Below are 23545 nucleotides of genomic sequence, written 5' to 3' on the forward strand. Positions count from 1 at the left end.
CACACACACACACACACACACACACACACACACACACACACACACACACACACACACACACACACACACACACACACACACACACACACACACACACACACACACATTAATTCCCAGTATGACTATGCCTTATTGATGGAGAGACAGGGCTGCATATCTAATGGCGTTAGCGAGAGAGAGTAAAGAGGCTGCTGGGTATGATCCATTTATATGCATGCTAATAACAGAGCGCATTGGGCCTGGGACGAGCAAGAAAATCTCTCTATAATCGACCATCCATCATTAAGATGCGACTACGGCCAGACACAGCGCATCATTACTCTACACACGCACACACTCACACACACACACACACAAACACACACATACGTACACAGCCCAAACTATTTATCTGCAATTGTTCATTTTCTTTCATCACCTCTCCACATACTGTGTATTTGTCTAAATCAGTGGAACTAGTGAAAGTCAGCAAACTTTAACGATGGCACAGCTCTGGTCAAAAGGGCCTTTGTAAGCGGGACCTCTCTACAAATAATGAAGCTTGTAGCAAAAAGTTCGCTCCCCTCTGTAAAAATGGTGACCCCAAACTACACACACGCACCCATTTGTCCACAAACATATGGATTATGAGATCACTGAGGGAGCAGTGAATTCCGCCACACAGTAAATGTCATCCGTGTGTTCTGAGCGAGGGTGGCCGCAGGACTCCTGCAGTGGTTTGGGGTTCAGGGTTGAGGTTAGGCTAGCTGGTCTCCAGTGGCTCAATGTCAAACCTCAGCTCTCACAGCCTCTCCGCTCTCAGAGGAGGAGGTTGGTAGCAGGATTTGGCTATTCGCCCAAGGAGTTTGAAGACTGAGGGGCCCTTCCGTTCTTGGAATGCCACATTTTTTTAATACCGCCCTGTACACCGCACCCACCAGAACAGAGAGAAACGTGGGATAAAATGAGCATATTTGGAGTGTGATTTCATCCATTTTTTGGAGCCATAACTGGCCTCCTTGTTTTTTTTTACACTGCAACGAGGGCACTTCTTTCTGGAGATGATCACCCTACATTTTTGTTTTTCCTATCACAGATACATTATTCTGCCAAGCACTATTTGAGGTATCTTCTTTAGATTTTTCAGAAATATTCTGTCTATGTCTAAACATTATTGGACTACTATTATTGGACTACATTATTGGACTAAGCTGATTAACTTAGCAATTCTGAACTTTCTTATCACCTTAGATCTTGAGTCAAAACGTAATTTGAAATAACCAGATTTTAGGTTTTGAAAAAGTGTCCAGATGGTGTGCTGTTTTAAATTCAAACATTACACGATCACAATTCTCTACATTACACAATGTTTTTGCATTGTAAATCCTCAGACTAAAAAGAACTCCTAACACTCCTGTACACATTTACATCAACTCCACACTCATACATGCATCATTAAAACATGCACACAGACACACAACTTGCTCACACTCACTCTCACTAAGACGTACATATGGCAGACCGTGAGCAGGCGAGTTGGGCAGCTGGCTGGTATTAAATTGGATCCCTGGGTTCCCCACTGTTCAATGGGACTTAAAGCCATATTAAAGGCATCTCCTACAGTCCGGCACCAGTGGGAGTGCATGGACAGTGGCCAAGGAAAGCAGCCCGGTGCCAGCCACACCCCTGGAGAACTGCATCTGCTCTCACTCTACACCGTGGCCTCTTTATGTTGAGCAAGACATATCGTCCCCTGCGTCCATATGCCGTTGGTACCAGACTACATGTGCTTTAACATGAGACCATGGCGCTGACGTTGGTAATACACTTAGATAAATACACCTCTAAATATGCGGTTTTATGTGACTTTGTGTATGAGTGATAGACTGACATGGGAGATAGTGTGTGTTTATGCATGCAGAGGCCAACTTTTCATGCAATTTATGGGTTAGCATATAAATGCTCAAATCACGACTGCTGAGAGTTGAGTCCACATTTGGTGATCCACTCCCTTCCTTTAGGATTTATGTTGAGCATTATTTACTCTGCTGCAGCTCTGTTAGGACAGGGGAGTGTGTTTGTGCTTCCAGTGGCTGCTGAAGACCGGCCACTCAGTGTTGTGTAGATTGCGTGGGCAGATGCTACTTTACGCGCCAAGCTCATTTTTATCGCCGGATTGTACTATACACCAGTGACATAAAGCCAGTGGTGCAGTCATGCCTGAAGAAAAGTGAGAAGGAGTGCTTGTGGAATCATTTCCCTTTGTATCTAACACATAATTGAACCGGTCTCATCTACTGCCAAAACAAAAACAGAGGTGATCTAAAAGAACGTTCTGTGAAAGAGTGAGTATCGCTCCACACGAGGGCAGTCATCCAGAAGGGGAAAAAGAGTTTCTGGGTGTTCTCTGTGCCTGACCAGAATCAACATGCAAAGGTGTAAATCTACAATAGCAGCTGAAGAAAAGCTGTCTCTCAAACTGCCACTTTAGCGCTGGCCCTGGGAGAAGGGGAAGGATAATGGGAGTCGTCTAATAAGTTTGTTTGGCTTGTTAGTGTGATGGTTTTCTCACAAAGCTAATTAACGGTCTTGGCCTTAGGGACCATATTCCGTCCTATATCCCACTATCACCACCTATCCACACACACCAACACATACACATTCATCTGTCCTTCTCCAGCTTGCTCACCGCCTGAGCCCCCCACTCTCTCACCCTCACTAGCAGCAGCTCTCTGTCGCTCCGTCTTTGGTTCCTGTCATGTTTAAATTGATGGAGGGTCTAGAGATTGTCTGTATGGTCCCAAGGTGCCTTTCCCCACTACACAGGCATCCTCCGGATTCTTCCTGGTCCACAGTTGATTACGATGAATCAATCTGAGGGGTCAAACACTTGGACTGGGGCACTGACATCCCCAGTGGCTGTCGGGGTAAGCCGGCACGGGATAAGAGGGCGTTTCCAGGAACCCCTGTGACCCCATAGACCACTCTCGTTTCCGTGGTGAGACCTTCATTAGGGGACAAATCTGTCCCTGTAGTTATAAAAAGAAAAAATAGGGGGAAGAGAAAAGTGGGGGATGCTCTTGTTCTTCATCTCATCCCTCTCTTTTACCTCTGGTGCCCTTATTTCCCCGTCTAGCAGAGCTGGAAACTGACAGGTAACGGCAGAGCGGAGCAATAACGCCGTCCCCCTGGCTTGTACAGCAAATAATGCCGGAGATTTAATCAATGGCCGAGAGGAAAAGCAGGGCCAAATCAATAGAAGCCTTGCTGTTTGCTCCCCTGCTTTGAAGGTGAATCCGGGCCTCGCTACATAAATTGGACTAATTGAAGAGCATGCTAGGAAACAAGCCCCGTACAAAGCATATCTGTGTCAGCATGATACTTGTATGTGAAACTCATCAACCCAGAAGTGCAGAGGTGGAGATAATAAGCCACCATAAGTCTGGAGAGAAAAGTAGAAGGGATAAACATAATATTAGCTTGTGTTTGGGCTGATTAAATCCATCCACACTCATTTAGGTGATAAGCGTGGGTGTGCTGCGGCATCAACAGCAATACCACTTGGTCTGAGGCGTAGAATTACAGCTCACATTTTATAAAAGGATGTTTCCTATCAAGTACGTTCTTCCTCATTTATCTATCACAGAGGAGCATCAGTGACATATGATTTCACACTGTACGATGCGTGCAAGTGTTAAAAGGTCCCCATGCATGCATAGCTGAGGACATTAATCCAGTGACAGTGATTCATCTCATCAGCAGAAACGACAAATTAAAAACACTCACCCATGAGACACTTGTTGTTCAATAAATTGGGCTTATTTTCTGCGGGAAAATGGTACATTCTCAACACAAAACAATCAATCAAAAGGCGCGTTCACACCAAGTACTTTTCCCACAAAGGTTCCTGAGAACTACGATTTAGTTGCGTTCACACCAAAAAGTCCCAGGAACTAAATTAGTTCTAGAGAACCTTTTTTACCCCCTTTTCAGTCCCTGTTACTTTCGTGGGAGAAAAAGGTTCCTGTGTCTGATTGGCTGGGCGGAATGCAAACCACGCCCCGTCAAACTCCCAAAAACCTTTGTGAAGCCGCCATTTTATTATCCTCGCGTTGCATTATTAGCATTAGCATTAGTCTAGCCCAGCGCAGAAACGCAGAGAGACTAACTTATGACAACACAAAATAAAACATGGGAGCGGTGGAGATGAGGAGGTGTCGGCGTTCTGGCCGTTTACTCGGAAGGCTTCAGTAGAAGCTGCTGGGAGTCCCAGCAGCTTCTACTGAAGCCAGTCCCTAACTCCGGGGACTTTCGGCCTGGGATTTTGGGCGGCAGTATACGCCGTGAAGTTGTTTGCGGTCTGCCAGTAAACCCAAAGCAGAAGAAGAAGAAGTGACGTCAGCGGCTTAATTTGCCTAATCCACCCCCAGGAACTAATTTCCGGTGTGAACGCGATCTGTACTTAATTCATGAGAACTAAAGAGTTCTAAGGAACCTTTGTGGGAAAAGTACTTGGTGTGAACGCGCCTATAGTAAATGACCCCGCTATTCACTAATCTTTTACAGCAGGGCATAGCTATATTAACCGTCGGCTGGTCAAGTTGTGATCTTCCTTGAGACCTCATTTCATCTCAGGTCTACGTATCAGGGGGGGTGGGGCCCTGGGGTCTTAGTTCTCGGTGTTGGCCTTAATTAATAAGTTTTGTAGTAATGGCGAGAACAACAGGAGGTGTTAACCCTGTTAGTAGAGTGGTATGTTATAGCTCTAGGATCCTCTGAAGGGAGCAGCGGAGGGGGGGTGAATTAAAAGATCTCCGATGTGGATTGGATCACAATGTACCAGGAAGAAGATTTGAGCCCAAATGAAATGATTGTATCAGATAGAAATCAATAGCAATCCATGCCTTCCCTTAATCCTGCACTAGCTCCCAGATCACTCCCCGGCGCAGGCAATCTCTCAGCCATCATTACGACACGCAGATCGATAGCTGGGCAGTGAGGCCCCTGGTTACGTTTCTGGCTACACTGCAAAAGTATGGAATAAGAGAGTATAGGGGAAGAGAGACGAGACAAGGCAATGAGAGATGCCAAAGGGTGTTAGTATGGCTTTGGGTGTCTGACAGAGTACACCCGTGCTGTTGTTAGAGGTAATTAACAAGAGAAGACAGCAGAAAACAGGTCATCTATCTCGCCAAAAAAAACTTTAAATCCTGCCAAAGCTCCCAAGCACACAATCTTTTGTTGTGTTATTATCTCACAATAGGGGATTTGAGTTAAGCGCCAAACATATTCCGCTTCAAGAGATGGATGATGAAGCTTGGAACTGTGTTTTATGGTTGTAATCAGAACAGGTGCAAATCATCTATCAAGGCATAATAACATTTTACAAAGTGCTTGCTTGTCGGCAATACTCCTGACATCCTGTTTCAGTTTACGCCACAGCCAATGAAAGAGACCATCTCGTATGTCTCACTGGCAACATCTCAGGGGATCGCAGTGAAGAAAAATAGGCTTGAGTTATTATGGGGAGGGGGGGGATTTTGGTTGTGCAGTGATTGCATTCATAAAGTTGTAAAGTAAGATAAAAAACAACAATGATAAATCAGAACATTTGTAAACTGGGTGCAACACCTGCAGAAAAAAAGTATCCGGAGTAAATAAAACAACTTTGCATAGATGTTTGTGCACAGATCTCACGTGGTATTTAACATGTTTTTTATTTTGTAAAAGTAATTGGTGTATTTATTATTAACACCAGTGGCCTTAAAAGCAAAGGCAACCATCATTAACACCAGTGGCTTGAGCAGCTGGAAGCACAGAGAAAACGCCTCTGGGTTCAGCCCTCTGCTTTTCTGCATTTTGTAGTCAAGTCACAGTGTGTCTTTAAAACCCTCAATTAAAAACGGAGAGTTGGGCGCTGCTTTAATGATAGCTGTGATTTTAATCAGGAGCGCCGTATTCCTAGTAGGTCCTTGAGGTCTGGAGGCCTCGGTGCACACATCAACTTATCTCTTCCTTAAAGCTCCCTTTCAAATTACCCACCTCCTTCAAAGTCTGCAGTGCTCTCCCAGCGCTAACCTCCTCCCCCCCCCTCCAACAGAGCCTGCTGTAAGGATGAACATATTTAAAGAAAATACAACACACCACTAGTAATTAATTCTATTAGCATCAATATTCTACTCATGAGCAGCAAACACAGGCATGGAAATCTGGAACAGGAAATCTCAGTGATGGAAAGCATAGTAAGAGGATATGAGTGGGAGGATGGATAGAAAGAGGTATAGAAGGATTGTTTACACTCTCCTTATTCTCTTCCTTTTTTCCTCCATCTCTACTTTCTGAAGAAGCCTGCTGGCGCGAAGGAACTTCTCCCAGCAATTAAGATGGTCCGCAGACGCTCAGCGTAATTACCACCGCACATTGCTGCTGTCACAAAACTCAGCTTGCCCTCTGGTCATAAAAAACACACTGAAGAATATTTAGAAATGAATTATTCAGAGTGATTGTTCGCACTCAATTATTCATGGGGCCCTGCGAAGGGAGATTTGCATCTCAACGCTGTAAATATTATTAATCTTGCCAATTACAAAATTCTCTGCCGCTCCAAATTCTTCAAATGATGTTCCAAATGTGTGCGGCATTTTATAGCCTTTAATGTTTAAGTGGCTTGAAATGAATGTGTTGCAGCTTTTACAAATCATCTGGAAAACAAATCGAGCTTTCTGCAATGACATTTCTCAGAGTGAGACATAGTTGCATAAACCACAAAACTGCCAAATTTTAACATTTTAAATGTAAACTTTATAGTCAGACTGTATATTGGCATTAGGCTGTAAGCTATTATGTTATTGGAGAAAACCAAACTTTATATGCAAAATGTAACCGTGGTGTGCATTAGGTTGTTCTCAATATATTTGTGACTCTAGATTTACAATTATATATCTTTGATGATCTTAAAAAGCAGACTTGGTACTGGTATGACATCACTATCAAGTTAACTTTAGCACTTCTACATTGAACGCAGATACAAAGGCAGAAACACACAACAATGGATTAGTTTTACCAATAAAAAGTGTCTTCAAAGAGGTCTGATACAGTACAGGATATTTTTATGAGTTCTCAAAGCAGCATAACACAACTAGCTATCTTCTAAACATTCCATTTATGGTCCAACACTGCATGTGCATCAGCTTTAAGCATGAACTATAATGTCCGTCTTTCATGCCAACTGGTAAATGAAGCCTCATTAGTTCAGTTGATACCGTTTTTCTGCATGGTTATGTTGCCAACATATGTGTGATAAATAGGCCTACAGGTGAATCTGATTTCTAGGTGCAAAATCCTCACTCTTAATGCATACATCGTCAGATTGTCACCATACACAGCCCATCTGCTTAGCCTCCTTTCACACATGGAATATAATGTGTTCATTATCTTTTATATAACCTCTTTAGTTCTTCCAAGTGCATCAAAGGACATATCATTCATAAAATGCGAATTGAGGTCCATGTCCAGACACTTAATTAAATCTATGTCAACTCTGATATTACAGTAAGCCTTTCTGTTCTTGAGCAATGTCACAGAAAGTAATACATGGAACACATGCTGGGCGACAGTTATCATTCGTCCACGTGGGTAGACGTTTCCCTGAATTAGTTTGGAGGTTAGAATCCTTAAGTTGTGCATTTCTCTATAAGTATATACTGTATATGAATACTTTTCTTTCTTAATTACATTTAATAACCTAAAGACTTTCCTAATGAACTACTACATACTGTACATTCCATTAATCTTATTGGGAAAGGTGGGGAAAATGTAGAACAATATAATGAATATAATGAATGTATACCTGAGTATTAATAATGTATCCATTCTTTTATTTGTAATATTATTATTACTATTATTTTATTTTCGGATTTGTCATCTGTTATGTAGTTAATCTATTTACCTAGATGTGTTTATTTATGTATGCTTTGTGAATATTTTCTTAAAATGCAAATAAAAAAAACAAATCTCATTGGGATTACAAGAGAAACACATACACAAATACAAAACTATTTACATCCCAAAAAAACAATACAACTATGTGTGTGTATCCCACAAATATCCACATATGTTTAAGAAAACTATCTTATGCACACATTACATAGATTTAGCAATGATGTACAGTAATGGCAAAATGACTCCCGCCAGTGCTTTTGACCAATTGATTGAACTCCTTATTTATAGTTTATGGTATGTACCATCTCGAGAGGCTCCATAAAGAATGGCCTTGGAGGAGCATTACTGTAAAGCCAAAGGAGAGTGCTTCCCTGTTGGTAAGTCAGATAGTCCAATAGTCAGCCAACTGCATCTCTCCATTCATAAACGCAGCCAGCCATACAGCGGTGTGTACAGGACATCAGCTATCTGGATTTTAATAGCAACCCGGTGTCTCTTTGGTTCCCTGCCTGCTGCTTCTCTGGCTCTCAGGATGAATGGAGAGTGACAATAGTGTAATGCTTGAGGCTGAGGAGCTCACTCTAATAGGCCTAGACTTAATTAGTATGGGACTCCCCCCTGTACGCAAAGATAAATCCCTAACCCCTTGAAGTAAGGCTGCTGACACGCGTACAAACACAGATACACAAACAATTAGAGAGATACAGTAAAGATGTATGCACTCATTTTCAGCTTCCAATGCCCTTTGAGCCGTGATGTGGTCTGATCATGTTTTAAAGTTATTCCGACTTTCTTTTTCTGCCCCCTCCACCACTCCCTCGCTATCCACTGTATCTCTCTCTCATTGCCTCGCAGGCTGCAGAGTGATGTGTCCTTTTATAATCCTGTGCTGGCTAAATTACATTAGGAATATCCTCTCATTAATTAAACCTGCTATTGGCAGCACCTGAGATAAAACAGATTATAAGAGCTGAGAGTGAAAACACAGAGCAGGAAATGCCAGCGTCAGCACTTTGCATGTGTGTGTGTGTGTGTGTGTGTGTGTGTGTGTGTGTGTGTGTGTGTGTGTGAGAGCATGGGGAAGAGGAGAAACAGGGATAGATACTGCAGGAGGAAGGCACAGTTAAGATCTGTTGGTGTGCTTTTGTCTATACGCAGCAGCTTCACACACACTGCATACACCACGTGTGATTTAAGGTTTATCCTAGTAGAGACGGTTTATCCATCACAGGATTACTTTTAGAGTTAATGGACGGTATTCACATGCTCTTTTGCACTACTTCTGACAGGTGGTATACATACTGTGGAGTCCATAGTAAATCAGTTCCTATGATCAACACATTCTGCGACTCTGGCACCAGCTGTAGGAAAACTTATATTCTCTCCGAATGCTCCTAATCTACTGGAAATAATTGTTGTGATTTGATCTTTCAACCGAAGGGATTACCTCCTTACAGACATATAATATCTGTGCAAGTGCAAAAAGTGCATTTCACATATTGAATATGAAATTCATCATGTGTTGTTTCTAAATCCTAGTTTAAGAGAGAGTATTCAATTTCTGTTTTTGGGACGGGGTGAGGCAACCAACAGTGAAGTCTATGTAAGGAAAAATCAAAGCAGATACCGCATTAAAATGTATCAGACATACCTCCTTCAAATGAAATTAATCATGATAAAAATTCACATTAAACCCTCTCTTCTGCGTAGCTGTCACAACTGATTAATGCAAAGGAAATAGGAGCGAGGGGAAGGGAGGGAGCGAGATGGAAAAAAAACTTGTATAAATATAAAGTGAGTCCGAGCGGGAATGCATGTTGCCTTTGTATGCACACCGTGTAAAGCCATTGTGGAGTTCACGCGGGTCCCTTACAAACGAATAAATCACTGCCTTTGGACAAATTAATCAAAGTGCCCAGCTGTTGCTGTGCATGGCTAACTGGCGACAGAGACGGCAGAGGCTGACTCCTTCCCGGGTGTGTTGTTTGCCCTCCCTTCCTCTCTGGAAGCAGTGGACCTGAAGTGGCAGATTGGGTTTGTCTCCCTCTGAGTGATGTAGTGCCACTTCCCACCTGATACTTTATCACCAGGTCAGATGCTTGTTACACCGACACGCTTCTCCTGCTTTCGCCAAAACAAGTCAGAGAATGGATTTTGACTTCTGTGACCACATGTGTAATGCATTTTCCTTTACAGGATGCAAAAAACTATTTGAAAATGTTGGTCTTCTTAAATATAGAATTTGGGGGATTTTTCTATAAATGATTGAGATTATATTCATGTATCAAATCGACAGCTTTAGTGGCTTTTTTGTATACATGGTATACTCGATTGAAATGAGAGTCTATCTGGAAAACATCTATAAAAAGGCAGAGGAAACAGTTAGTACTCAAAGTGAACTTGTGCCCTTTGCTTTAATTCACCCTGGTACCCTTGAAAAACAATGCCATGATAACCCTACACTTGTACTGCAAGTCAATGAGCGGGTGCCAACATCAGGGATGAGTCGTACATGTGACATGACTCTCACCTGCTCTGCCTCCAGCGTCACCATGCACTTAAGGTAATGGAGACGTGAGACATTTGTCGGTCGCCTGCTCTTTCTTCTCATTTCCCCCCCGAGAGCGTTTAATACATTCTGACCTTATTCCTAAACCGTGCTTTGGATGTTGCTCCTTTCCCTGATTCCTGAACGGATTGTGAACCCAGCGCCCTGGCACGTTCTTTCTATTCTTCCTATTCTTGCTGACTGCTGATGTCCTCTGCAGGGGGAAATCATTCTAAGAAGAAGTTTACTTTGTGCTAATCTCATAAATGCCCTGCGTCTCTCCTCCATTGTCCCCCCCCATGATGCAGGCATGCAATAAACCACTTACATAAACCTCTCCTTCGAGACAGGCCTGAAAAAACAGCTGACATGTTCAAAGTTCCACTCTGCCTTTCTCTCTCTCTAGCTGGATGCTTGTGATTTCCTCCAGGAATGCTTTATTTGGATCCTTTATTACATGGGCTGTCCCAAAGTCTTGAAGGGCGGTTTTAATATGTGAATTTTCTGCTTTGTAGCATGTGAATCAAGTATAAGGCACACTGAAAAATGTGACATTTATGAGCACAAATGCATTTCACTGGGCCACTTGTTGTAAAGTGATCAATATCGGATGGCATCAGTGTAGGTGATGTAAGTTACTGTTATAGTGGCGAGAATGGGATATTTTACATCCTGCTAAACTATCAAACATTTAGGGCAAATGTTGAAACTTCTCTAACAACCACTTTGACAATGCCAAATAATTCATGTATAGGCAAAGTTTCAAATAATCATAATTTTCCATGGACATGCTTTCAGTATCGACAAGTAAAGCATTCAATATGCTTTATTTTCTGTTCCTAAAATACTGTGCGGCTATGTGTGCTTACAGCCAAACTAATCAATATTTCTTTATGAACAATGGGTCAAATGACTATATGTAATTAAGCAGCGAAAGAGCCAGATATTTCCCTATGGAGTCGGTGGAGACCAAAGCAGAGCAACAAGGTCAATCTAATAACTATTAAACATTATCAAACTAAATGAACTATTTCACTTATAACCCGAGAAAATAGCTTTCTTAGAGTTTTCATTATATACAAATATATTGTTTAACCATACTAACTTCCATGCCCTTTACAACAGATGTGTTCTCACCGCTGTTTTCCTGAATATCTAAAAAACAATTGATGTAGCAGCCTCAGGCTGGTTACAATGTCATTATCACGATACATTTCCCTTCAATAGATGTGGTTATTTCTTGCGAATGATGTGAAAAGCTGCTGGTTATGAATTTACCTAAGAATCTCCTACAATTAAGTCCATTGATATTTCTTGGCCTATTAAGAAGAAAAGATTGTATACCCTATAGTTATCTTCAAATTACAACACTGACACATATCAAAGAGGTAGAAGTGAAAGCTACTGTTTGGCATCAAAGGTTGCTGCCAAGAGACATTTCTAATGTTGTACACTATCAGCAGAAATAGACACAGAAAAGTCAAATTTCAATAATAACCAAGCTGAATGAATTCACAGGTGAATAAACTTTAAACCATAATATAGGTAAACTCTCCTTTTCCCTTGTTAATGTAATCCTGAATGTGTGAGTATACATTTCTTGGCTTAGGACTCTTTCCTTAATTTCCACGTGACCTTGTATAGGAGAGCCTGCTCTCAGACAACATTCCTATTACTCTATTGTGATTGGTGATTCAGGACACATAGGCACCATCATCATTCATTACTTGCTCTCTTCCATTCTTCTCACATCTTTCTCTACCCTCACACCTCTTTCCCATCTCCTTTAGTCAATTCTCTTTTCCCTCCATCTCTTCAGGAGCTTCCTCGATGTGTGATGTGCTATCATTCACCTCGAGAGAGCTTTTCTTTCTCTCAATGGGATCATAATCTGACCAGCTTTACTTTTAATAACCAAAGTGACAATACCTTCCATGTGCATATGGGCAAATGTGTGTGTGTGTGTGTGTGTGTGTGTGTGTGTGTGTGTGTGTGTGTGTGTGTGTGTGTGTGTGTGTGTGTGTGTGTGTGTGTGTGTGCGCCTTCCTGCGTCTGACACCTCTGTGGCTGCATGGATGAGCATGGACAGATGTGCGCAGTGGAGCAGAACTGCCTGCGTGTGCGAAGACTTGGACATTAATGAGATGGTGACAAAACTTGCACTCTCCAATTAAAGGAAGTGAATAGAGGCCATTTAAAATAGAGGAACTGGGAAAGATGAGAAATGACAGGGAGAAGCTGTACGGAAGGTGATGGTATGAAGTGATGTGAGGAAAGGCAGCTGTAGAGATTGAGGAGAATTTTCTAAAATACATTAAAGCATTGAAATAATGCATAATAATAAATAACACAATTGAAGGCAGATTGAATTTACTATCCACAATTATTTGGATTTCTTAAATGTGTTAAAATCAAATAGTAATATAGGCTATTTGAGTAAAATGCACATTCAAACATTGACATTCTTTAGCCTTCAAAATGCGAAGACACAAACTAATGTCTGTAGTATTTTAATGCTGCTGTTCTGTCAGGCTTTATCTCCAATCTTTCCGCCTCAGCTCCACCTCATTAGAGGTGTATGGGCCTTGAAGTGTTACAGGGTCCAATATGTGATAACAGCACTCTCCCTGCACGCCTCTCCCCTCCCCACAATCATGCCTATCAATCTGCGGGTATGTGCTCTCAATCAAATTACCGCTGAAGGGCTGGCTTTCTTGGCATCCTCAATCATTTTCCAGCTTTTATTCCCCACTTTGTCAAGTGTTGTCTTATGAGCTCTACACATGATACTCTAGGGGACAAACAACAAAGTTTGGTGAAAGGAAAAGTGCTTGAGGTCTCAAAAAGTGCAATGCCCTCAACCAAGATGTATTTGTGTTGGGTTCAAGGACATACAAAAAAAAGTTTCAAACGTAGGTGCACATTTTATTTCCTACATTTCATTCCTGCAATTGATTGTTTTGCCATAAAGATTTTGACATTATAAAATGACCCAACGATGAAAAGATTAAAAATGGTTGGACATTGCCAAAGTTTACAAAGACTGTGAGAACAGAATTAGATGGTAATCCATCCAACAGTTGTTGAGACATTTAACTCTGAACCACAAATGTCAACCTGCCGCTTGGGCTATAGGGAATTTTAGGGGATCAACAGGGTATTTTCTGATTGTCTGGAGCGTAAATGTTTGTCAAAAATAATGTAGATGTAGAAATTTTGGACTGGAAAGGCGCTATAAAAGCCCAGATGATTGCCAAAGTCATTAGGCTTCATCCTCAGAGGAATATGAATCTCCAGACCATATTTTCTTCTACTCTATGCAACGTATTTCAGTTTGGACCAACCAACCAACAGGTTGACAGCCTGACAAACAACACTGTTTTGAGTTTAAAAGAAACTTGGTTGCTCTTTGATTCTTAAAATTCTTATTTTATTATTAGATTATCAATAATGAGCTGGTCCCCTCTGACATTGCAGGTGCATGGCTGGTTGGTTCTGACCATTGGGGCAAAGCATGTCTGACTTCAATCAAAGTCAATCTAAGGTCATTTTTATATCTAGATTGACCCAATATCACATTTACAAATGTGCCTTAGGGGGCTTTCATTATATTCCCTTCGTAGTATTTCGTTGCTCAATATAACATAAGAATAGGCTCTGACCTCTCTGCAGGCGTGTTTAGTGGTGCTCTAAACATTCATAATTAGCGTGGGGTTCATCACCTGGAGATATGGTCTATGTGTTGCACTGGGTGGGCAGTGTGTGTAATCTTTGACCTGTATATTACTTTCACACTTTTCACAGATCATTACAGGGGTATGTGTACATGTACGGGTGGTCGCTCTTGTTATCTGCAATGTGCAGAGGGCTTGTTACAAAATAAGTAACAACTTATGGTATACTGGCTTGTAGGTACATAAGGCCTGCTTCCAGCATGTACTGTGTGTGTGCGCTTGGTATGTTGAACCCCTCTGCAGTACGCATTGATCGACCTGGCTCCCTGGACACTCGATGCAGCATGACCCCTCCAGCATCCAGCCAGTAATTGATCCTGTAGTACTGTTGTAGAATCCCATGGTACACCGAGTCTACATGTATGTGTGAGTGTGTGTGTGTGTGTGAGTGTGTGTGTGTGTGTGTGTGTTTGTGTGTGTGTGTGTGTCTTCTACATCTTCCTTTGGTTGGGCTCCTAGCAGCACGTCCCACCTTGCTAACCTCTCCATTGCATTCAGATTGTGTCCAAAGGCCATAGTGATGGGCAGAGTATAAGCCTGTACTTACATGCGTCTATTTTCACCCGTGTCTCATTTGCACCCCGCTCTTCTCGTATTTCTTCTTTTCCATACAGTCCACAGCACTAACAGCTGATGAAACCTCTCTCCTGTCGGTCAGGTTTCATTCAGAATGCAGCGTGGGTTCGCCTTGTGATCAAATAGCCCTGTGATTTTATGTAGATGAAAGTAAATCACAGCTCCTCCAAGTTGTTTCAATGCTCCGCCACGCTCGATTGTCTAGCCATTTCTAGAAACTCGCTCACCATAAAAGAGCCCATTTCACTTCCATCCAATTTGAGACGGACAGAGAAAAGAGGGGTGTGCCAAGTGAAAGCCTCAGTCTTGCTTTTGGTGGAAGATTAGCAGCTGCCAGGAAGCTTTCAGATCCTCAAAAGAAGAAAAACACCAACTATATATCTACATGCATCGCCACACACTTGTGCGCAATCCAACAATCAGATAGTCACACACACGGGAAACTTAAATCAGAGCCTCATCAGAACAGTTGCAGGTTCTTTCAGCTTCTGTAGCAGTATATCTGCAATTCAAAGAGCTGTGGGTTTTTGCTTCTGCCAAATTACAAGCTCCATTTGCCAGCCTAATTAACGGTTCATAGTATTCAGTGAAATGTATTGCCACAGCCCTGGCGCATGCCAAACTAAACAGGATAGACCTCACAGATAACCGTAAACTTGGCTATGGAACCTGACACCTTGAAAAAACAAACTTGTTACAGGGAGACTGTTTATATACTCTTCTCTCCCTATCTCGCTCTCTCTTCCTCGCTCCACTGTCTTGGCTGACAGTTACTTGACTGTTTCACTTCACGGTCTCCGTAGCGATGGTTGTTAAGAGGGAAACCCAGACTCACAACCTATTCATTTTGACCGCAATTCATTGCATGTTTGTCAGCGGGTGCCCTTGTGGTCAATACTGTGTAGATGCACCGCGGAGAGAACACAACCGGACAAGACAAGGCATGAATCTAAGCCTAACTCACAGAAATCACCCACACAATCTCCTATGTTTCTTCAAAATCCAGTGGAACGTAAACAGTTTGAATATAAACTGCCACAACTTGAGAGTGAAGTCAGCCTTTAACACTGTGACAGAAGTAAAATATTTTTGACACACCGAAAAGGAAGACTTCAAGCTTTAAAGTCTTGCCATTAGTAGTCTGCCAATGTCTGACTCACATAACTGTACCCACACACATGCACGTTCACTACTTGAAGAATAACAACACTCTGCCCAGCAACTGACAGAGTGGAGGTTCCAATCCAAAGAGCACCAATTGCTTCCTCCGGCAAGTTGTCCCTGATGCTTACGCTGTTGCGACAGAGGTGCTGAAAGGTGTCCGAAAGGGACCTTTAGTCCTGTTGCTGGAGCGTTCTTTCAGATACTTGCATCATGCTGGTATGACATTGTGTGTCCAGTCTTTGCTGTTGACCTTGGTGGGTCTTTTTCTGACTGCAGAAGAGACAGCAAAAACAAATCATCCAGAGAAATGTTCAGCATGCTGACCTGTGATATGTCCTCAAGATAAGATGCTATTAATGCCTCAAAGTTGTGACAATGTGTCCATTCAAGTAAGTAATAGGTCACAATGTGTGGTTGCAGAAAGCAGGGTCTCCTTTTCTAATCCGTGAGATAAATGCCCATTTGATGGATAGCAGCAAGCGAAGCTCATTCTTGACAATCCCAGAATTCCTCTAAATGGTCTCCTTTCTATTACCTGTAGTTTTTGTTATTGGATCCTCACAATGGCCTTCCAGTCCTTGTGGGTTCATTTATTGATTTTTGTTCAACATGTCTCAGGTAGACCTTGGTACGGTGTGTGGAACATTTCTACCTGTAAAGCCTTTTGTGTTTCAATCGAAAGGAAATACTTATATGCAGTTTCTTTAAAGACATTGTATTATCTCTCTTTCTCACACACACAAACACATACATGCAGTTTGAAGTTGGACATGGAAGAGAGAGAAATCAATCTTCATGCTCCTAACCCTGTGTCTCTCAGGCAGCAGTCTCGTATATTGCCTCCAAGTTGCACCACATGAGTAACCCTCCCCTCCAGATGTGACTACTACCTTAAGTCTTGAAAGAAAGCAACAGAGACACACAGATAGATTGACATAGAGAGACTCAAATAATCGGAGGAAAAAAAAGCTTTTCATGTTTCTAGGCTAGTATTGCAAGTCTTTGGCTCACTTCCCATGGGAATGGCTTTTTGTTGTAGGCAGAATCAGTGTATCAATCAAAGCAAGGTTTAAATGAGACACAGAGGGATGCAAACGTAGCTGTGTTGCTAATTGATCGATAGCTTGTTCGAGGAATTAAAAAGAGGAGGCTCGCTTCATTAGCACAAATGTTCTAAATCTCTAACTCGTTCTCCTTTGGTGAATATCGCCAAAGGGCACAATTCCCCTCCCAAAAAAAAACAGGAAAGAGAAAAGAGGAGATAACATCCTGAGTGAAACAATCAAGGATATAAAGTGAATTCATGCCAATCCTCGCTGATATCCTTTTCAAACCGTTAAGAACTGATAAGGATTTTGTTTCTTACATTTTTAAGCTGCTGCTGTTTTCAAAGAGAATTTCAACAAACAATATCTAACACCAAAACTAATTTTAAAATTGTCCCCCATAACATACACTTAGGTCACATTAAAATAAGACTTTACAACAGCACCTGTCTTATTGTCCTGAGAGGGTGGCCATTAGTAGAAAAGACACCTGGACCGGGTTTAACTTGTCAGGCTGCTTCAAAGAAGACTGTGTGGGCCTCTCCGAAGCCTCTCTGGCTGATGGAGAATTATTGATTGTGTGTTCAGATATCTTGAGGCGCTGGTGTATAACACTGGGGTTTAAATTCAGCCCTAATGCTCAGCTCATGCATAATTGATGTAGTTCCCATCAAAAGCTAGTAGCAGTGCAAACTATAGAGGTCTCATGAAGCTTTTTGTTGAAAGTTTTCACACATCAACAAGCTCAAAGCGCAGTATGATTTACAGCAATAGGTCAGAATCCATGAGAGAAGAAATGAATAAAAAACATTTCAACTGAGTGGAGCAGCAGTTGAATATTGGCGTAGGCTTTTGATCTAGATGTGAAACACACAATTATCTTTTATATATGATTTACGTGGAGAAATAACAACATCTGCAGAGTCTTAACAACTTATTAATGGAACATTTTAAATGCATGGTGTATTGCTTTTTGTCGTTAATTTCTCATACATGTATAATGAGGGTGCTGCAAGTGATACAAGCACTGTGTTATAGGATATACTATTTTTATGCTCCTTCGCTTTGCGTCTTGCATGTAAAACCAACACGCATTAGATGAATAATGAAAGGACCATTCACATATTGATCTGTCCGTCTGTATTGACTAAAGGTGCTCCCGGCTATGCTTTCCCACATGGTAAAGGCATTTATTCAGATAGAAAGGCACATTTACTAGTAATTACTGAGCACAAATGAAAAATGAGGATTGCTAATCGGAAAATCCAAATCATAAAACTCTTTGGAATTGTTGCAAAAGTAGATAAGTGTTCGTTCAGTCTTTCCCCTCCATATCAATATTAGAAATAGGAGAGGCTGAGGTAATGCTTCTCAGAATATCTGAAAAATGGTCTCATAAACTCAAAAAAATATTATTAAAAAGGACCTATTTTCTTAACATTTGACTCAATAAAAGCTAGTTACTCATATATTATATAAGTTATACAGTATGTTATTTGATTAAATAAACATACAGATACAATAGAGAGACCCTTTTTTTTAAATGTACTTACACAAAGACATTACTCTTTCCCTAACTTGATCTATTAAAAGTCATAACATGTACTGAAAGTGAAATTGTTACATATTAGGTATTAATAATATTGTGAACTGTCTTTATTTTTTCGTACTTTCTAATGCTTAGGTTTGTCTTACTCATTGTTCCCCGGCTCAGAATCAAACACGCTGAAGCTGCTTTTAGTTTTTATGCTCCCCACAAATGGAATAAACTTCCAGAAAACCTGAGTTCTTCACCAACGCTGAGTTCTTTTAAGTCCAGGCTAAAAACACTACTTTTTACAGCTGCTTACCCAGAAGCCTTTTAACTTGTTTTAGCACTTTAGCACCGTATTTACAATGTTGTTTTTAAACTATTTTATATCTCATTAACGCATTGTTTTTATGAAACTGTTATTCCATTATGTTTATTTATTGTGTTCCTCTCTGTTCTACTATGTTAATGATCATGTAAAGCACTTTGAATTGGCTCTGCGTCTGAAATGTGCTATATAAATAAACGTACCTTACCTTGCCTTGTGTTAACCTGTATGTGCTTTAGTGTTATTGGTGTATCTTTTGTCTTGTGTTTTAACATTTAACATGAACCTACCCAGAGGAAAGGAAATTAGAATGAGCCTCGCACTTGGCTAAATACGGGACATTTACATTACATAGATGTCAATGTATCTGCGTTGCCCCTGAATACATTGAGAATAACACATCCATTAACTGCATATGTGGTTGCTGTTTTTCTATACACCCTATGCCATCTGTTGTGAAACACATCCTGATTACTGGGTTGTCTCTCTTGAACAGCACTTGACACTTTTGATGAGCATTGTTGAATCCAGTCCTCAACATTCATCAATAAATGCCACTACACATTTGAGTGCATGCATCTGTACGGAAAATGTACACTACACTTTGCACCGAATGATATCATGAGGTATAAAAGGGGGCAGAGAACACAGGCTGAATACAGAACAGCTCATACCATAACAGGTAGAGGAGCAAGGCAAGAGTTTAACTATTTTTTTCTCTTTCCTTTATTTATACGCATAGCTCATTATGCCCTCATGTGTGTCTGGCCCAGCGGGGAAGCTGGGTTTTGACAGTGCCCGTCCTCATTACAGGCAGGCGAGCACCTGAGAGATAAGATGCATCCTGACACCCAGGGATGATTCTCACCTCCATTAACACCAGCAGGGGGTCGCCATGATCTGATTACAGGAGGGAATGAATAAGGAACAGAAATGTAGGAAAACAAGAGGGGAAGGGAGGGGGCGAGGAGAAAGGGCAAAGGAATGGACATAGGTGATGACGAACAGGAGAGAGGAAGGACAGAAAAGCAGTAAGTCGGAGATGATGTGAGGGGGGGGGGTTGATGACAACAGCACTTGTCTGGAGTGCATAAGCCAGCAGCCGTGGGGCCGAATGATGGAGGTCATTGGCACGCGGATCTGTAAGGGCGGCGGACTGTGATCAATACCACCTGATGAGGTGTCTGAGTTCCCTCTGATGTGCATCAAAATGGAATATGTTTTTCCTCCCTATTTAATCGATGGGAAGAGTGTGAAACTAATTGGGCAAAATTGCAGGGGCATTTATTGATTAATCAAGTAGAAAAACGAGGGGAGCATATCAGGAGCCGGGGCCTCGACATGTGAGGGCAACGACATGGTGTTTTGATTGGTGAAGTGAATCGATATCTTGGAATCATTGGCTGGCGCATAAAAGTTGAAGGGGCATGAAATATTTAAAGGCGCCGTGTCAACAGCACCTGCAGATCTGCAGAAAAGCTGAATCAAAAAAACAGACTGGCATCAATTTTGAATGCCAGACAGTCACATTCTGGGAAGCCCTCCTGTGGATGATGGGATTTTTTCCCTTTGGAATGTTATCTTCCCTCTCCCATTCTTCTCATGTATACAACGTTTTCAATATACAGTCAAGCCTTATAGATTTTTGTATCTTTTCACCACCATCACAAAAATCTCATGGTGCTGGCTCTGTTTTGCATTGTGGGAATTTGTTTGAGAATGGCTTTTGCATGGTGGAATGTCACAGTGGGGTCCTCTGAAGGACAGGAATTGTGAGTCTATAATCTCTCGTCTCTGTAGCGTTGAACCCCCAGGGAGAGTTGGATCAGGCCACTTGATTCAGTCTTTTAGTTCCACCATGGTGCACTATACCATACGCCAGTACAAAAGCCATCTCCCTTGTCGAAGAGGATGGAAATAACATCGGCGGGGGCAAGGGGGCGGCGGTGCTGCCACTACCACCGGTCCACCGATGTGTTCCACATCAGGAGGCATTCATATTTTTCTGCACTCAGAGCACATTTGTAGTGTTATGTAAAAATACGGCAACTAAAGCGAACCGCAGCCAATCTTCTCGTTTCACTTTACAGAAAAAATATAGAAGATGAGAAACAGTCATCTACATAAGGAAAAGGTGAAACTAGAGAAACAGGTTAGGAGAAGGAAAGGGAGGAGATAGAAAGGAGTATCTGGGAAGTGCCTGGAATATCGAAAACATTTATTTTATATGAGATGGAAACAAAAGAGAAATGAAACGAATAGCAAGTACAATCAGCCGAGTGAGGAGACAGGAAGAGAGCGATGGATTTGAAGAATGAGAGATGAGGGAAAATCAGCGATGCCTACTGGGGTCACTGGAGTGTCAGGGCGGAAGAACACTTTGTGACTTGCACACGCAATTTACTCAAGGAGATGTTAACGGTCTGGAGGCTACTGGGAGGCGGTTGATAAGTGTCTGGATCATGTATTGACCTCTCAGTGGCCTCACTATGCTGTTGATTGCCGGCTGGAGTCAGCAGGGAGGTTAGTGGTCTGGCTCTCACAGCTCCTGAGCTCTGAAAGTCTGTCAGTGGAGAGACTCAAGGCCATATTATTCTGAGTAGAAGTCCATTGGGTCTTGTTGTTTTGACCCACTACAGTCTTGTTTACATACTAATGAGAGATGTACTCTTCACACAGCACAGGAGCCGAGTAGTATTAACGTTTATTTTCACTCGCCCAGTAGTCGGTCTGCACAGTAATCTATAAAAACACAGCAATTTGAACATGGATTGCATGTCGTGAATCTCAAATGATCAACACTGGATGATGTTTATGGATGCAATAGGGTAAAGTTGAGGCAAATCAATAGATTTTTAGCTGCTTGTTAGGAGTTTAGAAGGCACTGTCATAGAGCGCTTATGTCCAAAATCAATGTTTCCAGCTCATTTTATCATCTGTGAACTTTAGAATGTTCATGGATATTATAAAACACTATTCAACTTAAGAGCACTCGCATCATTTTCCAGTGCATTGGTTCTTGGCCAAGTGAATAAAAATTCAGTCACTAGCCTGAGGTGTACATTTCCTTCTCTAATTTTAAGGACGGACACGTTTTTTTTTGTGTGTGTGTTCATTGACCACCTTGCATTTGAGATATAAAAAAAAAGGCTTGTTATTTATTAGATGTTATGATTAACATTGCAAAACTAGTAAATTATGATAATACTGGACCTAACATGCACACAGCTAACAGAAGGACTTAATTAAGGTGAAAGGTTTAGCCAGTTTCTTTGTGCACATATTGAATAAAGACAGAAATTGAGTTCGATCTGATAACATGTTTTAGAATGTCAAACAATTCATCATGTAATGATCATGTTAAACAGAAATCCTGGGAGATTAGAGTTTAGTATCATAATGCTTATGTGCCGATACATATTAGGGACACATTTCCCAGATGCCATAACACAAGTGATAGAAATATATGTAACTTAAGGTACAAACATAGGTAATGGTACTGCAAAAAGAAATCCCATAAACATCCAGTTGCCAATTGCGTGCTTCGTGTCTACAGGTCATGCCTACTTTTTTAAATAAAGAGTTGCTTGGGTGACACCAGGTCTGATCATGGTGACCAGTCAAGAGCAAAGGTAGATTTCAGAGCTTTAAGCCGAGTGGTGTCTAACACTCTCGGACACTTTATTTGACAATCCCCGTGTTACAGTGACTAACTCTGCCTCATGTTTGGCAGGTACGCAGCCCTCAGAGCAGCCTCTAGCAAATCTGTGAACACTGGGAACTCAGGTTTTAGCAGGGCATTGGGGATGTAGACAGAGGGACTAGAAAGGCAGACCTGCATTTACAACCTGTTTGGGATTTGGCTATCGCACCGTGACTAACACCCCTGCTGTACCACATATGCTGCTGAATTTTAAGTCTGGCATACTGCAGGAGGTGCAGGGCTAGTAAGACCAGAGAACAAATGCCATCTGCTAAATAAACAAACACAACATATCCAACCATCATTTTCCATGCAGCGGGGAAACTTTTCGATCCTTAAAATGAATGCATGCCATTACGCCTCAACTCCAGACGGCCAATTATGTTTTATTTTGGCACTTAAAGTTTGTGAAGGAGTGCAGGATATTGCCCATAATATATACACAAGCAGGCTGCCGCCGCAGGACCGCTGCTTAAACAGGCCCCTTGGGGGTCCTGAGGTGGGAGAGGAAGGTACCACCTGCATGTGTCTGTTCATACTGTATGAGTGCCAATTACTCACTGACAGACAGAGAGAGGAGCCTGACAGGCCATCGCCATTTGGCAGATGCCATGCACAAATGTTTCGCACCGACTCTACGTCAACAGAGGGGCTAAGACGAGGCCTGGGCCTGACAGCTCAGTTGGACCCGGGCCAAGGAGGCAAATATAGGAGTCATGGCAGCGGTGAGAGCAGGGCGTTAGGGGAGAGCAGAGGAGGGTTAGTTGGAGGATTAATATTACATTTGTCCGTCTAAAGAATGTGACAGGAGTATGACATGCAGCATATGAATATTGGGAGAAAGTTTTTAGGGCTGTCTCAGTGTTTTGAGCGTTAACTATTTATGAGGCAGGCAGTATGAAGGGATTTAAGCCTGTTTGCCCAAGGCTATGTGGTAGCTTTGTGTTTGAAATTTGGATTCTACGTAAACCTGGCAGTTGTCATACAAGCTAAGA

At 41.8% G+C, this 23545-nt stretch overlaps 1 protein-coding gene across 1 annotated transcript in view; it reads left to right on the forward strand.

Moving 5' to 3' along the window:
- LOC104945552 (neuronal acetylcholine receptor subunit beta-2-like) overlaps positions 1–23545 on the forward strand; it is a 42757-nt gene that overhangs the window by 3890 nt on the left and 15322 nt on the right. The window lies entirely within an intron of this gene.

Source organism: Notothenia coriiceps, unplaced genomic scaffold (assembly GCF_000735185.1).
Source record: "Notothenia coriiceps isolate Sejong01 unplaced genomic scaffold, NC01 NC01_scaffold00009695, whole genome shotgun sequence".
Lineage (NCBI taxonomy): Eukaryota > Metazoa > Chordata > Actinopteri > Perciformes > Nototheniidae > Notothenia > Notothenia coriiceps.